Below are 15,487 nucleotides of genomic sequence, written 5' to 3' on the forward strand. Positions count from 1 at the left end.
GAAACATTGCTTGGTTGTTTCCCGCACATGTCTGGACCAGGGCCGACGATCTAATCCACAACCTGGGCATGTGCCCTGACTGGGAATCGAACCCACAACCTTTGGGTGTACGGGACAATGTTCCTACCAACTGAGCCACCTGGCCAGGGCCAGCCACCTTGTAACCATGAGACTAAGGAGGAGGTCAAAACCAAAATGCTGAGGATGGCAAACCAGAAAGACAGAAAGAGCCAGGCAGGTCCTTGACTGGGAATCTGTTTCTCTGCCCCACCCCTCCCCCCTTCCTCCTTTCTTTTCTCATCTGCTCCAAATTCGTTCTCCCTTCAACTTTCCTCTAGCTGGTATAACATGGAATTGAAGTACTCCAGCCATTAGCTGTATTATACTATATTCCTTATTTCTAATTTATAGTAACAGCTAAGTTAAGCCTTTCATTATAAATATCATCCGTCTCCCCAAATCTCCCCACCCATCAAATCCACCACTCTAAAATGAGAACAGTGGGAGTTTAGTTCTCTGAGACTCTGAAATTATTTTTCCCCCATGGATTAAAGCCAACCAGCTCCAATCTAGACAAACACACCCTCCCCCTCTCCTGCCTCCCAGCCCCAGGTGGCTGGCCCTGGTTCTAGCAGGCTATGTCACAGGGCACTTCGTCTATTGGGACTGATTTTTTAAAATTTCTGTGGTTTCTGGGGAGTGGATGTTGTAAAATAGAGTGAAAAGAAATTGAAGTTTGAAATTCGGTGAAATTTTCCCTGCCCCTTCCATGTGAATAATGACTTGCTGATAGAAGCGGCTTTTTCAAAGATGAAAAACAATCTAAGATTTATGGACAAATCTGTTCAAAAGACCCAGTGCTGCTTGTAACCAAGGGGGAAACAACGTCAGGAGATTCCTAGATCTATTCTGGCTGGAGGAAGAGAAGGGCAGGGAGGAGTCTGGGAGGAAGGAGAAGGCAAGAGACAGACGTACGGAGGGGTTGGAACTGATTGGAAAACAGGAAGATCAAATCTTATGCCCACTTTCTGACTCTACAGTGACAACCACGTTCAGCAAATGGTGGTGAATGAAAGAAACACTCATTGTTTTTACCTAAATGCCACGCTGCACACACCTTCTGCTAGATGGTGAGGGAGGATGGGGGGGCGGGGGGAGGGCAGGAGGATTGTACACATGGAGATGAATGAACCTTTTCTCTGAAACTGGGAATTCTGCTTCTAAGGGTTCTGACTCCTCGCTATGTGCTTGGGAAATCACCAGAAAAATATTCCTGCCAATTTCTCAGAGTCCAATCGAAAACACTTGGCCAAGATTCTGCTCACAGTTTGACCAGTCTCTTAACAGCAACTGCTGTCTCCCCTGTCCCTCCTGTCCCTCCTGGAAAGGCCAGGGGTGGGGCCAGGAGCACAGCTGGGAGCAGCCCTGACACTGTACATCTGGGCAGCCTCCTGGGGCTCGTGGGTGCAGAGCCAACATTTTTGAGTGTATATTTTATAACCACAGCCTCAAGTACAAAAATAGAATGTGAAAAATAAAAACAGCGCTCACAATCAGAGCCTCAATCATCCTGCTGGTTAGAGGTCAGAGGAATAATAAAATGAGAGCAACCAAACTGAGAACTTGAAGAGCACTCACTAGCCGTGGGGGGGGTGCATTCCGGAGCCAGGCCCATGCACAGCCTTTCCTAAGTGCCGAAGGCAGCTCGGCTCCCACTTAAAATGCCTGTTATCACTCCTGTCCTCCCCCCGCCCCCCCCGGAGTGTTGTTTATGAAGGAAGGTTTCTCGGTCAGCCTGTCAAGCAAGGCATCTTTAACAGGGACCAGCCCAGACAGGAGGCTGAATGAAAAGCCCACAAGGCTGTGGGCCGAGGTGCCGTTCACTTCTGCTTCTTCAAACACGCCCAAGCGGTAACTCAAAACCTGCAAACAACCCGAATCCTTTTCCAAACACAAACCGAATCCTTTATGTCAGGCTCCATATATTTTCCTAACTCCAGTCCCCACCCCAGCCCCACTCCACAGCAGAAACCAATTTGCTTAACAGAGGAGGTCGGGGAGTTTTCCCCCTCACAGCTCTCATTTGGAACAGATTAAGGAGGAGGAGCGGGCAAGGATCTGATTTTTTTCTTTTTCCTTTTGAAAAAAGTTAACATGCAACTCTGAGGCAGAACCACCACGCTCTAGGACTGGCTGAGGGGAGGAAGAGGATGTCATTTTCGGGTGGGATGGAACAGACTGCTGGGAGCCCCTGCCGGCACATCCCAATCCAACCTGACCCTGAAGGCTTGGCGCTGGTTCCCTGGGGGCCCATGGGCTGGTTGTGAGGTAGGCAGGGGACTCTGACCCAAGTGGAGCTGCCCACCGTAAACCCATGTCCATACTCACCACCCGAAAAAGTGCCACTGTCCTTCAGGAGCAACATGCCAACTCAACATGACCTTCTCAAGAATTTACCATGCGATGGCAGATCCTGCCCTTAGAAAGCTTATGGCGTGGGTGGGATCATAACGAAGAAACACTGTAAGAGCTACACAATGTGCTTACAAGAGCTAAAGAGAGTCTTACAAGAGAGAAGAGAATACAAAGGCCTGGAAGGTGGTGTGGGAAAGGGTCTAGGCTGGGCCGGTAGTACCAGCTCCACGCACATCGGCGGATGAGGACACGGAAGGCAGAAGACCAATGTGGTAACAGCGTAGAGGACAGGGCAGGTTTATGCAGAGAGATGGCCTCTGGACTCTCTCCTCATGTCCCTATTCTTGGGTCTCTTTTAAGAGTGGTCTCCCCCATCTTCCCATTAAAGAGATATCTTTCTAGTAACTTCTAGTAACGGGTAGTGCAATTGCAAGCTTTGCACTCTTATTTCTTGATAGGGTTTTTTTGTTTGTTTTTGTGTGTTTGTTTGTTTGTTTGTTTTGCATTTGGGGTGATGTGTGTGGTCCTAAGAAATGCAATGTAGGTAAGCAATTGAACTTAACAAGTTAGTGAAAAAATTTAGATAAAAATTCTTATTGTTGATTATTATTTTTCCTTATAAAACTGGCCTTTCTTATTACTCCTTTCTTATAAAATATAGAGGCCCGGTACACAAAAATTCGTGCAAGAGTAGGCCTTCTTTCCTTAGGCTGCCGGCACGGGCTTCCCTCTGGCACCCGGGACCCAGGCCTCCCTCCTCCGCCCACCAGCAGGCACCCAGGACCTGAGCTGCTTCCCTTGGGCCACCCACAGGCACCCAGGACCCGTGCTGGCTTTCCTCAGGCCCTGGCTTTGTCAGGAAGGACGTCTGGAATGACATCTGGAAGACGTCTGGTCTAATTAGCATATTACCTGTTTATTATTATAGATGAGTTGCTAAAAAAAAAACAATTTGGGAAATCTGTTGACCTGAGCTGGAATAACATCTGAGAAGGCAACTCGCAAAAGTTTAAGGCCAGAGGCTCTATCTTATTTATCTCTGTGTTCCCAGTGCTCAGCAAGCAGCTAGATAGGGGTGGGCAAACTTTTTGACTCGAGGGCCACAATGGGTTCTTAAACTGGACCAGAGGGCCGGAACAAAAGCATGGATGGAGTGTTTGTGTGAACTAATATAAATTCAAAGTAAACATCATTACATAAAAGGATACGGTCTTTTTTTTTTTTTTAGTTTTATTCATTTCAAACGGGGCCGTAGTTTGCCCACGGCTGAGCTAAAACTTTCTGGCAATGCAGTCGTTAGCACCTGTGTGAAAACATGATGATGGGAGACAGTGGGAAGTGAAGGTCCTATCTCCCCACATGCATGCTTCCCTCCACACACAGAAGGAGACTTCTTAGCTGCCCACTGGAGTCTCCTTTGCTGAGCCACCTGGTGTGTGACTGAGCCCCAGTGATAAGACGCCATGGGAAGTGATGTGTGACTTCCAGGACCTTTCCCTTCCCTCCTTCCTGCTCACTGGATTGTGAGTGTGGCAGTGGGGGCTGGAACTGCCACCTTGCATCGTAAGAGGGCCAGTGCGGAGCACCAAGAAAGGTGTGAGACCCTTCAGCAGGCTCTGAGCCTTTTACGTGAGGGGGAGAAATAAGCCACTACTTCTTTAAGCCACTTTCAACTTGGGCCTTTCTGTTATAGGCGCCAAATCTATGCTCTGACTGAACAGCTTTTTCATGCATGAGACCCTAAGAAAACACTTCGAAAGTCCATTTCAAGATATGCCCAAACCAAGATCCTTGGTTGTACTCCAGTAAGTTGAGTACTTCAGCTGGAGGTGGGGCGGAGGAGTGGAGAGGAGAGGTGGGGGGGGGGGGGGGGGGGAAGAGAAGAGAGAAAGAGAGGAAGGGAGAAGAGAGGAAGAGAGGGAGAGACAGACAGACAGACACACTAACACAAACTTCGGTCAAGGCCAGTCTTTCTTGGTCTCTGATTCTCACTTGGTGCTGCCTGCCTGTCCTCCTGTGGACCAACCTCACAAGAAATCACGTTTGAAAAGCTGAATTACTGAACTACAGTGAGGACTTCCTGCTCACTGAGATGGGGGAGGGACATTTCTTTCTTTTGCTAATCATGATGCATCAGTGACCTGGCCAGAGCAGATCTAAAATCCCACTCTCCTCCTCATGTGCATACGTACATCACCTCCAAACTGCTCCTGTGTACTCTTCACAAAAGCCACCTGAGAGGCATACACGTTTGTAATACACCAACCTACACATTTATCTAAAACACACACACACACAAACACACACACACACACACACACACACACACACAGAGAAACACCCTCCCTGGGATGCCCTGGCACCACCAGAGCCACCGTCCATCTGTTCTGCCTGTAGGTGCTCCTGCAAAGTGGAGTCTTGTAGTAAACGCAGAGCAGTTCCTCAAACAAGGAAGCCCAGGTGACCACTGTGAGAGACTGAGCACTTGGAGGGTTTTGTGGGCAGGATGAGGGCTTCATAAGCCTCTGACATCAGCCTTCACACCTCCTGGGGTAACAGCAGGATGCTGAAGAACGAGGGTCTAGACCAGTGGTTCTCAACCTTCCTAATGCCGCGACCCTTTAATACAGTTCCTCATGTTGTGGTGACCCCCAACCATAAAATTATTTTCGTTGCTACTTCATAACTGTAATTTTGCTACTGTTATAAATCGTAATGTAAATATCTGATATGCAGGATGTATTTTCATTGTTACAAATTGAACATAATTAAAGCATAGTGATTAATCACAAAAACAATATGTAATTACATATGTGTTTTCTGATGGTCTTAGGCGACCCCTGTGAAAGGGTCATTCGACCCCCAAAGGGGTCGCGACCCACAGGTTGAGAACCACTGGTCTAGACGGTGGCCAGATGTACTTTCTCGGGCAATAGCTATGTAGTGACTTGACAATTATGACTGTTGGGGCCAGAGGAAGGAGGATCAGTCTGGAAGTGAATGGCCTTGGATGGGGAAAGGGCAGAAGTCGGTGGCGATGGGAGGAGAGGGGGGAGTGCGCAGGAAGGGTCAGCAGGACTCCTTAGTCATTCTAACCAGCCCAGGCCCATCTGGGCATCCTGGCAGCGAGGTGGCCATACTCTGGCAACTGGCTTAGGCTCAACAAGGAAGACAGCCCGTGACAGTGAAAAGAGGAACCCTGCACCCTGCCATGGCCTGCCTGAGGAAAGCGCAGGCCCCTGAGGTCAGAAAGGAAGCGCAGGAGAGGGGAACTGAGGCCGAGGGCAGGAGACTGAGGACCACCGGGCACTGGGTCCGCCCTGACTCAGAGCGCCATATGGCATAAGCCCCAGACCATGGGCTTATCGTCACCCTCCGGGATCAGTCACCTTGGGCGGGGAGCTTGGCTTTCAGGAACAGCAACATTGAAGGCAAAATGATACAAAAATGACCCTCATTTCCTTGAGAGGAGCCTGTTGTTGTCTCTCTGGGGCTTAGTCACTGGGAGGCCATGGAAACAATCCCATAACCCTAGCAACCAGGCCCAGCCAGGTACTCGGCGGCAGTGGCAACCTGCTCCCAGATTTAAGACAGGAGCGTTAGTTTGCATCTGTTTTTGCACATCAGCGAGCCAGCTGCCAGTGACGCACCCACTGAGACAGCGGTGCACGTCAAGGGCCCAGGCTCCCTGGTCAGCACTGATAGCAAAGGCAATGTGGTACATGGTGACATGCTCCACTGAGACTGGGGGGGCACCGGCTCCTGCCTTGATCAAGCATCTTCATGTTGAAGGAATAAATGAGAAAAGAGAGAACTAGTTCGGGTGTAGTGTCTTCCTTCACCAGCCCTCTCTCCTCACTCTGTCTGGGCTATGCCGGAGGTCGGCCTGGGAGTTAGCGCTGTAATTCCCAACTTCTTGTGTTTCCTCCCCTGGAACCCTACTGACAATATCAGTGAACACCCAGTCAGCCCCGGGAGAGGGGTCTGCCCAGGAGGCCAGGGCTGGCTGCAGGGTGTGGTTTTACTGCTGGGAGATGCCTGCTTTCACAGAACACTCTGTTCTCCCATCCCTGGGATGTGGGGCTTCCGACAAGCCCTCTCTTCTAGGCAGGCTTCTTTTCCTCTGCCTCCCCCACAGCGCCCATCTCACCCCTGGTGGGTGCGCTCCAACCCAGGAGTATGGGTTGTTCTGTGGGCACTCCTACATTTCCGTCACCCCCTTTCTGTGACCAAGGCTTGGGAGCAGTAGAGAGAAGCACTGCTCTGTGTGTCTGCGCCTGGGCCTTGGACCTCATTTCCTACCTGTTAGTGACACGGGGGAATCATTTACCTTTCCTGGCCTTCAGTTTCCACACCTGAAGCCCCCGAGTCGTGTGAGTGCCTTCCTCTAGGAAGGGGACTGGAAAATGGGGACACCGCCACCTTGATGTAGGTCTTCTGCCACCCCTGGCTGCACCCACCCTGGCGACCATAACTTCTATTCCCTTCCCAAGGACAAGCTCTGTCTGAACCCTTGGGTTCTCAATCCATTTGCTCAGTTATGATTCCAGTGTCTTCCTTTCAAACACAACAGTGAGTTTAGAAGACCTTCAACATCCCCTTTCTCATGAACTCCCAGCTCCTACACCTCGAGGCTGCTGAGAGGGCAAGGCCTTTGTCACACGGACACCTGGGCTCCAATTCTGGCTCCACGCATCTTCCACAGGACCTTGGGCCCATGACTTCAACTCTGGATTCCAGGCTCTTCACATTTAAAATGGAGAAAAAGCCCTGGCCAGTTTGGCTCAGTGGATAGAGCGCTGGCCTTCGGACTGAAGGGTCCCGGGTTTGATTCCGATCAAGGGCACGTACCTCAGCTGCAGGCTCCCGGCCCTGGTTGGGGGCATGCGAAGGTAACCAGTCACTGTGTGTTTTTCACATCAGTGTTTCTCTATCTCTCCCTCTCCCTTCCACTCCTCTAAAAATCAATGGGAAGAATATCCTTGAGTGAGGATTAAAATAAATAAAATGGAGAAAACAGTAAATTATTTCATAGAGTGGCTGTGAGGATGCGGAGGTAAAACAAAGCAGGGGCATCCGAGGGTAACATTCTCCTTCCCCATCCACCACTGGCCTCACAGAGCGGGGAAGACTGCCAGACAGGGGCCCAGGAGGAAGGAGCCCATTCTCGAGCTGCTGCCACCAGCCTTTGCCTCCCAGATGGATTCATTCGAACTGGCCCCAGACCCCTGACTCCGCCTGATGATCCACTCAAAGGTCTTTCCCGTGCTGGGCCCATGGGCCCACGGGCCCCTGGGGAGGAAACTCTTGCCTAAGAAATTCCAGCCAGCATGGGACAGGGAGGAATGGTGAGGGAAAGGTGCAGCTGGCCCAGGCTCTGCCACAGAGGCCTAGCCTCACTAGATGCTTATCCACTCCTGGTTGAAGTCAAGTCTCTGGGAAGAGGTGGGACCAAGGGCAGCTGATTCAATATCCAGAACAAGGATCCACCACCTCAGGGGAATTTCACAATTGAATCCAAACAGCTCCAACTCAAGGCTCAGTTTGATTCTAAAAACACTAATCTCCTTATTGTGTTTAACTAACTTGATACATTCCTCCATTCTTTCATTCAGTTGGTTATCTAACGGTGATTTTTTTTTTTTGAGCACCTATTAAATGCCAGGTTCCAGGAATACAGAAGCAAGCTAAACAGACAAAAATCCTTTTGTGCTCATGGAGGGAGACAAACAACAAGGTAAATGAACAATAAAAAATATAAGGTAGTGAAAGGACTATGCAGAGAATTAAACCAGGGGGTGAAGTAACAGCAAATAGGGGGTGAGAGGTACTATAAACTGAGTGGTCAAGGCAAGCTCTCTGTGGAGATGACACTGAGGCTGAGATTGAAATGCAGGGAGTGAGCTGTGTGGACCAGGGAAGACCATTCCAAGTAGACAGAGCAGCTGGTGCAAAGGCCCTGAGACTTGAAAGAGCTTGGTGAGCTGGAGAACCCCACAGAAGGCTGGAGTGGCTGGAGCAGAGAAAGAGAGGGAGAGGGCATCGCAGGAGCCGAGGCTGAGGGAGAGGCCGGGTAGGCTTTGAATGTTCCTTTAGGAGTTGGGTTTTATCCTAGGAAGGGAAGCCAAGGCGAATTCTGAGCAGGAGGCAACATCATCTGACCTGCTCCCTAAGATCCCTTTCAGAGCCACGTGGACAATGGGTGGAGGCAGACAAGGGCAGCGGCAGGCAGACCAGCTGGAGGTTTTGCAGAAGTCCAGGTAAGAGATGGTGGTGGCACACGAAACACGCCTGGTGGACAGGCAATATGTAAGTATTTTTTGAATGAATGAATATACTTGATGTCACCACTTTTGTTTCATATTCATTTATTTACTTATTTTAATATATTTTTATTGATCTCAGAGAGGAAGGGAGAGCGAGAGATAGGAACATCAATGATGAGAGAGAATCATTCATTGGCTGCCTCCTGCCTGCTCCCTACAGGGGATTGAGCCTGAAATCCAGGCATGTGCCCTGACTGGGAATCGAACCAGTGACCTCTGGGTTCCTGGGTCGACACTCAACTGCTGAGCCATGCTGGTGGGCTTCTTCATATTTAAACAATAAGAGGAAAAGCTGTGGACCATCTAGGGAGATGTGAGAAGAGCAGTGAGAAAACAACTTAGAATTTTAAAATAGGCACAAAGAAATGAGAGGGGCAGGTAAGATTAGTTGTTTCAGGAAGTGAGGTCAGGCTTGGAGACAGCTTTGAGGGTATATTTTAGTGTAGTGGTTCTTAACTTTCTGGGGTCGCTCTTCTCCAGAAAAACATACTTGGCACACACATCTAAGAGTGTATCACTGAGCTTACAGGCCCTCTAAAATGGAGTCTGGGGCCAGGCTCTGGTACTGCAGAGGAGAAAAGACACTTGTATCCGAGGGGCTTAGAAAAAACCCTAGTGAAAGGCCGAGGTAGGAGGGAGCTGCATTCAGAGAGCCTTTTTTTCAGGACACGACCCCCTGAACTTGCAGGAATTGAAACAAGCACAGGGCCTCCCACGGGGCAAGTGCTGGGTGGGCAGGGGGGCTGGGTGGGCAGCTTCAGAGGTTCCAGGGTGGAACCACGTGTGACTCAGCACAAAGTCCCACAGGTCCAGGGCTTGGCTGACGAGGTCACCGTGGGGCCACAGTGTAATGTCACCGTGACCCAGCCTCTCTGGCTGCTTGCTCAAGGGTAGGAGCATGTGAGATGTGTACATCCTCTCATGCTGGCTCTTTAGCTCTGTGTGGGTGACGACGGTGCACGTGTGTATGTGTGCAGGAGGAGCACATTTTGGGGGAAATTGAGCAGGAGTTGGGTCTTTTCTTCTTCACCTGGCCCATGTGACTGTTTCAGCTCAGCCCCACAATGCCACTTGCTTTCTGCCCCATTCTCTAACCTCTGAGTCTCAATTTTTCTACCTGCTGCTCCTGTTTCCACCCTCCCACCTCCCTGCTAAGCTCTGTCATTATTTCGGAGTCTATGGGTCCCCACACCAAGCACAGAGGCCACTGTGGTGTCTCCCAGTAAACCCAGAGCCAGGGCCCCTGCAGCCTGAGACTCAGACCTGAGAACTAACAGGAAGGACCCAGAGACTGAGTCACTCAGTTCGCAGGAAGCAATGAAAACCATTGCCCCTTGAGCTGGTTCTAGCAGGGAGGGTCAGTGTGCCTGTTTTCGAGCTCATTCTTGTTTCCAAGGGCACCCTAAGCTCCTTAGAGAACTTGGGACTGACCACGACAATTCCGGTTAGGTGGCCTGCTCTGGTGAAAGGTCAGCCCGTCGACACAAACTGACCACCCACTGTGTACCTAATGGAAGTCCGTCTCTAAGCCCATGGGAAAGTTGGGAAGATAAAACAAAATCAAGCACATGAAACAGAAAATAATAAAAGAGTAGAAAATCAAGGGCTATTTGGGGTGGTACAATAACCAAATGCCACAGGGATGCAGAGGAGAGGGCGATGCTAGATGGCCGGCTGTAGCAGAAAAGGTGGGATTTAATACTTTACCACTAAACGTTTATATTTGGCAGAATCAGCAGGTTTTACAGGCCCTTTTGTGGGTAAGGGGCCTGCTGGAAGGGAGGGATCAGAAGGACTTGGAGACAGTACTCCAAGGAGGAAAATCGCCGCCCCCTCCCCCCCTCATTTGCGCTTGGCTGAGCACTGGCTTCCCCTGCCTCCCTTCCTCTCCGTCTCTTAAGTCTTTTATTTTTTTGTAATAAAGTTTCTATCTCATATGTCAATTATATCTCAATTAAAACAAAGTTTCTACCAAGAAGTCCTCTTTCTGGAACCTAAGCTGACAATGGGTTTGAGGTTTTGGGGGGCCCCTTGTTAACTGGCTTCTCATTCTTACTCTGCATCAGCTAAAGGCCACTGTTGGTTATCAGAAACTTCCCCCTGAAACTCACAAATGGAACTGGGGAAAGGGAGGAGGCCTCCTGAATTAGCCCTCCGGGTGGAAGGAGACCCCATGCTGGGAGGCAGGGAGTCTGGGGAGGGGTTTAGGAAGCCACACCCTGCTGCCCTGCCCCCCAGCTCCTCCGGCTCACAGAACCCCATTCCACTGCTGGGCGAGCATGTAGGGTTCCACGTGCGGGTCTCCAGATCTAGCCACCCCTGCGGGACACCTCAGGTCTGTGCCATCTGTCCTTCTGTCCCGGAGTCCTCAAGTCTGACTGCAGCAAAGTACCTTAAAGCTGCCAAAAACCTGCACTGGAGTCAAAGGGCTCTACAGAAATGAAAGGCCCAAACACCCTGCTGGGACGTCACGGGATAAACCCCCAATTGCTGGATCTGGCCGTTTTCTAGCTCTCTAGAAATTTTTTAAAGGTGTTTTTTCATCCCCTCTTTCTTCAAAAGCAGCCTGTTATATTTGGGCCCTTCAGGAGTTCCTCTCCTGCTACTCCCCCCAGAACTCTGTCTGCCCAACTTGAGAACCACTCAAATTTAGTGATTTAAATATTGTCCAGGTTGTTTTCCTCACATGGCTGTCTTTGTTCAAATGAAACCTGACGTGACCTATTGTCTAAAACAGACACTAGGGAGCTGCTTGAGTGGAAGGTGGGGGAGCCCAGGGAAGTGGGAACTGCAGAGTCCACGGCCTTGAGCGTCTCCTGTTCTTGAAGCTAGAGCTCTTTCCAGAGCATTTCAAGGCTTGGAGTCAAGTCAGAGCAGGGAAAGGAGGAAGTGGGGCCTCTCGTGGAGTCCTGCCCAAACAATCGCTCATCTGGCTGCAAAGTTCAGTCACCTACACTTGAGTCCTAGAAAGGCCACTTAAAAAAAAAAAAAAAAAAAAATATATATATATATATATATATACACACACACACACACATATATTTATTGGTTTCAGAGAGCAAGGGAGGAGAGAGACAGAGATAGAAACATCAATGATGAGAGAGAATCATTGATCAGCTGCCTCCTGCACACCCTCCACTGGGGATCAAGCCCACAACCCAGGCATGTGCCCTGACCAGGAATTGAACCATGACCTCCTTGTTCATAGGTTGATGCTCAACCACTGAGTCACGCCGGCTGGCAGAGAGTGGGAGGTAAGGAGTGGCAAGGTCCCACTGTGGGGCTTTCTGAAGTCCTCCTTCCAAAGGGAAGGGAGCTCAGGTGGTGCTCAGAATGTTGCTAATAGGCTGTGAGCTTCACCTTCCAGGTAACCCGTGGACAGCAGGAGAAATCAGGAGGCAAAAGAGGTAACAAATCCATCCTCACAGAGCTATGTAAACACAGAGTTACTTCCCCTTGGCCTTCCAGAGTCATTGACCAATTCATTCCACAAATCTATACTTGAGGCCAATTGTGTTCAAGGAGACAGGCTAGGGTGATAAACCATGGTTAATGTTTGCCTCTTCTTCTTCAACAGTTTCTAGCCTGTGCCTCCTGGGATCAATAATGGGGTCAAGTCCATTAAGGAGTGCTGGGCTCCCAGGCCAACTGTGCAGTGTGTGGGGAGGGCAGGGCAGAGCTGGACAGTTCATTCTGTTCCTATGGCAGATAAAGGTCCCTCTTTGCTCTCTCAATTTCCATTGCCCATCTCTCCACGGCCCACGGAATACTCTGTCCCAGAGCACAGTGACTTGTGGCCTCTGAGTGCCTTTCCCGATTCCCAGTAGTTTGACTTCTTGGAATGCCACAGCCTAACTGCTACATCAGTGCCAGAGGCACGGCTTGGTAGGTTTGCAACCTTGAAAAGTCATCTTCGCTTCCACTTGTCTTCTACTCCCCACAGGACTAGCCCCAAATCCTGTTGAGTCTACTACCCCCCATCACCACTCAAAAAAGATCTAAATATAAACAGAGTTTATTAATATTATTTCACTGTGACGTTTATTAAACCACTGATTTGGGGACAAAAATTAATGACATATATTTCCAAGGAAGTAGAGATTTAATAGTGATAACTAACTTGAAACAGCAAGGAATGTGGAAAGTTGCCACTGGCTGCTTGATATCCTTGAGAGATGACAAAATAAGACAATACTGCTCTGATAAATCAGCTGGTTAACTATCTGACTACAGTGAAAAATCAGGGTGATCCTCAGTTCTCAGCTACTTTTCAGTAAAGCAAACAGATGCATATTTTTTGCTTAAGAAAATCAAGCTGTGTAGCCCAGCCGGTGTGGACCAGTGGTTGAACGTTGACATATGAACTGGGAGGTCATGGTTCGATTCCCAATTAGGGCACATGCCTGAGTTGTGGGCTCAATCTCCAGTGGGAGGCGGCAGGAGGCAGCCAATCAATGATTCTCTCTCATCACTGATGTTTCTCTCTCTTTCTCCCTCTCCCTTCACCTCTGAAATCAATAAAAATGTATTTTTAAAAAAGAAAAGAAAAGCAAGCTGTGTTGAGGAGGTTTTTTTTTTTTTTTTTTTTAAATATATTTTATTGATTTTTTACAGAGAGGAAGGGAGAGGGATAGAGAGTTAGAAACATTGATGAGAGAGAAACATCGATCAGCTGCCTCCTGCACATCTCCCACTGGGGATGTGCCCGCAACCAACATACATGCCCTTGACCGGAATCGAACCCGGGACCCCTCAGTCCGCAGGCCGACGCTCCATCCACTGAGCCAAACCGGTTTTGGCAAGGAGGTTTTTTTTTTTTTAAAAATTTTTACTCAAAACACCTTTAATTTAAAAACACCCAGCTTCAATACCAACTCAAATTCAGAGGTATTTTAATCTCCCTGCCTGCTGACCTCAGAGTCCTCAACGGGTCAGGGATAGGGCCACTGTGAGGAGCATGGAGGAGGGAAGCTGGAAGTGGGGGCTTACCCGGAGACTTGGACCCAGGTCCCATTTGTGGGGAGCCAGCTTGGAATGCCTCGGGGGACAGGCAAGAACCTAGGACTATCTTGGTTGCTGGCTGGCTCACTGGCCTCCCCTCAGCATCCTGTCCTCTTGAGGAACCATTTGCACAGGAACTGCTCAGTGTCCCTACACAGTGACCTTATGTTGCCGAGACCTTTGAATCTGAAGACTATGGCTTGAGTTTAATTTTTTTGGATGCAAAAATTCACTCAAAATGTGTTTAAACAAAAAAGTGTTTTTAAAAAATATATAATTTAGGGAGAAATTACAGGAGTCACATGGGGGGTGAATTGCTGATAAACCAGTCAGATGGTCTATCAATATATACCGTGTTGGTCTTTTGCAGTTGTGGAATTGGATTAAAAAACATTTCATTTTGGAATTATTTCAAGCATACTGAAAAGATACAGCTATAGAAATTTCATATCTGTGTTTACTACTTATATGGACACATAGTTTTATTTTTTTTGAACCATTTGAGAGTAAGTTATAGGTGTTAATGCCCCTTTACTACTTAATATTTCAGTTGTGGATTTCCTAAGAACAATAATGTTCTCTTACAAAACCACAGTATAGCCATCAAATTCAGGAAATGTAACACTGATTTTAATCTCTAGATAATATTTCGATGTTGTCAGTTATTCTCATAATTTCCTATATGGCTTTTCACCCCTCCAGTACAGGTCTGCTCCAGGGTAACAAACGATACTATATTCAGTTGCTATAGATTTCTTGTTTTTCACACCATAAGTCCCTTTTTATAGACTAAGATAAGGAATGCAAAGATAGACGTAGCCTTTTATATTTAGTATTCCCTCAGAGGCTTTCACATATGGAATTTCACATGCAAAGGAACTTAATAAGTAATTATTGATTTCTATTTCTTGAGAAAAAATTCAGAGAAAGAGCAAGAACATGATAATACAGTTTTACTATAAATAAATTTGGAAAAATTCTGAAATAAATAATAGTAGGGCAAACACTATAAAGATTAGGAGGGAAGAAGTCCACCTAGAATTCCACTATGAAATGGTCTTTCCAGCTTTGGTGGAGAGGGTCCTAGAGAAATCTAGTATTACATGCCACTAAATAAATGTTAACTGAGGACTCACTGGGTGCCCTGTGTGTCCTTCTAAGGAAAATCCACAACTTAAAAAAGAATCAATAATGGCAGAATTTTAGGTATCGAGGAACTTGGACAGGTTGGGATCAGGGGTGGGAGAAGGCTACTTATACATCACAAATCTGAATATTCTCCCATGGAGAGGCCAAGCTGATTGTGGCTACCCCTGCTCTAGAGTAGTGCCACTGAGAGATTATTTAAAAACTAGCTTCTCTCACATGTGCAGAGAAACGTACCCAGACCACTGCAACGGTGGGCTGAGGTGCTGGGAAAGTCACCCATTCCGAGGAAAGCTTCTAGGGGCTGCAGCCCCAACCATGGGGATAGGGGCCCTGAGCTGGTTACAAACACTGTCTGACTGTTTCCACTCCCATTCTGCTGTCCACTAGGCAAATTTCTTTGCTCAGCTGTGATGCTCTTGCCTCCAAATGATGTTCTTGCTTCTCTTTGGGACGGCTGACTCAGATCTTTCCTGATACCCAGTCCCAAATGCACCAGAGAGGTCACCCTCTCGGATGGCCATTTGTCCAGGGATGTGACCTTGCCTCCTGTCCCTTCCATCCAGCAGCCCATTTTCCACCTACAGCTAAAATTCCCT

General features: G+C 48.4%; 1 protein-coding gene across 5 annotated transcripts in view; it reads right to left on the minus strand.

Moving 5' to 3' along the window:
* The window catches only part of THADA (THADA armadillo repeat containing), a 293,514-nt gene that overhangs the window by 27,137 nt on the left and 250,890 nt on the right, over positions 1 to 15,487 (minus strand). The window lies entirely within an intron of this gene.

The sequence above is a fragment of the Myotis yumanensis genome, unplaced genomic scaffold (genome assembly GCF_028538775.1).
Source record: "Myotis yumanensis isolate MYYU_CA2020_CCGP unplaced genomic scaffold, mMyoYum1.0.hap1 SCAF_11, whole genome shotgun sequence".
Classification (NCBI taxonomy): domain Eukaryota; kingdom Metazoa; phylum Chordata; class Mammalia; order Chiroptera; family Vespertilionidae; genus Myotis; species Myotis yumanensis.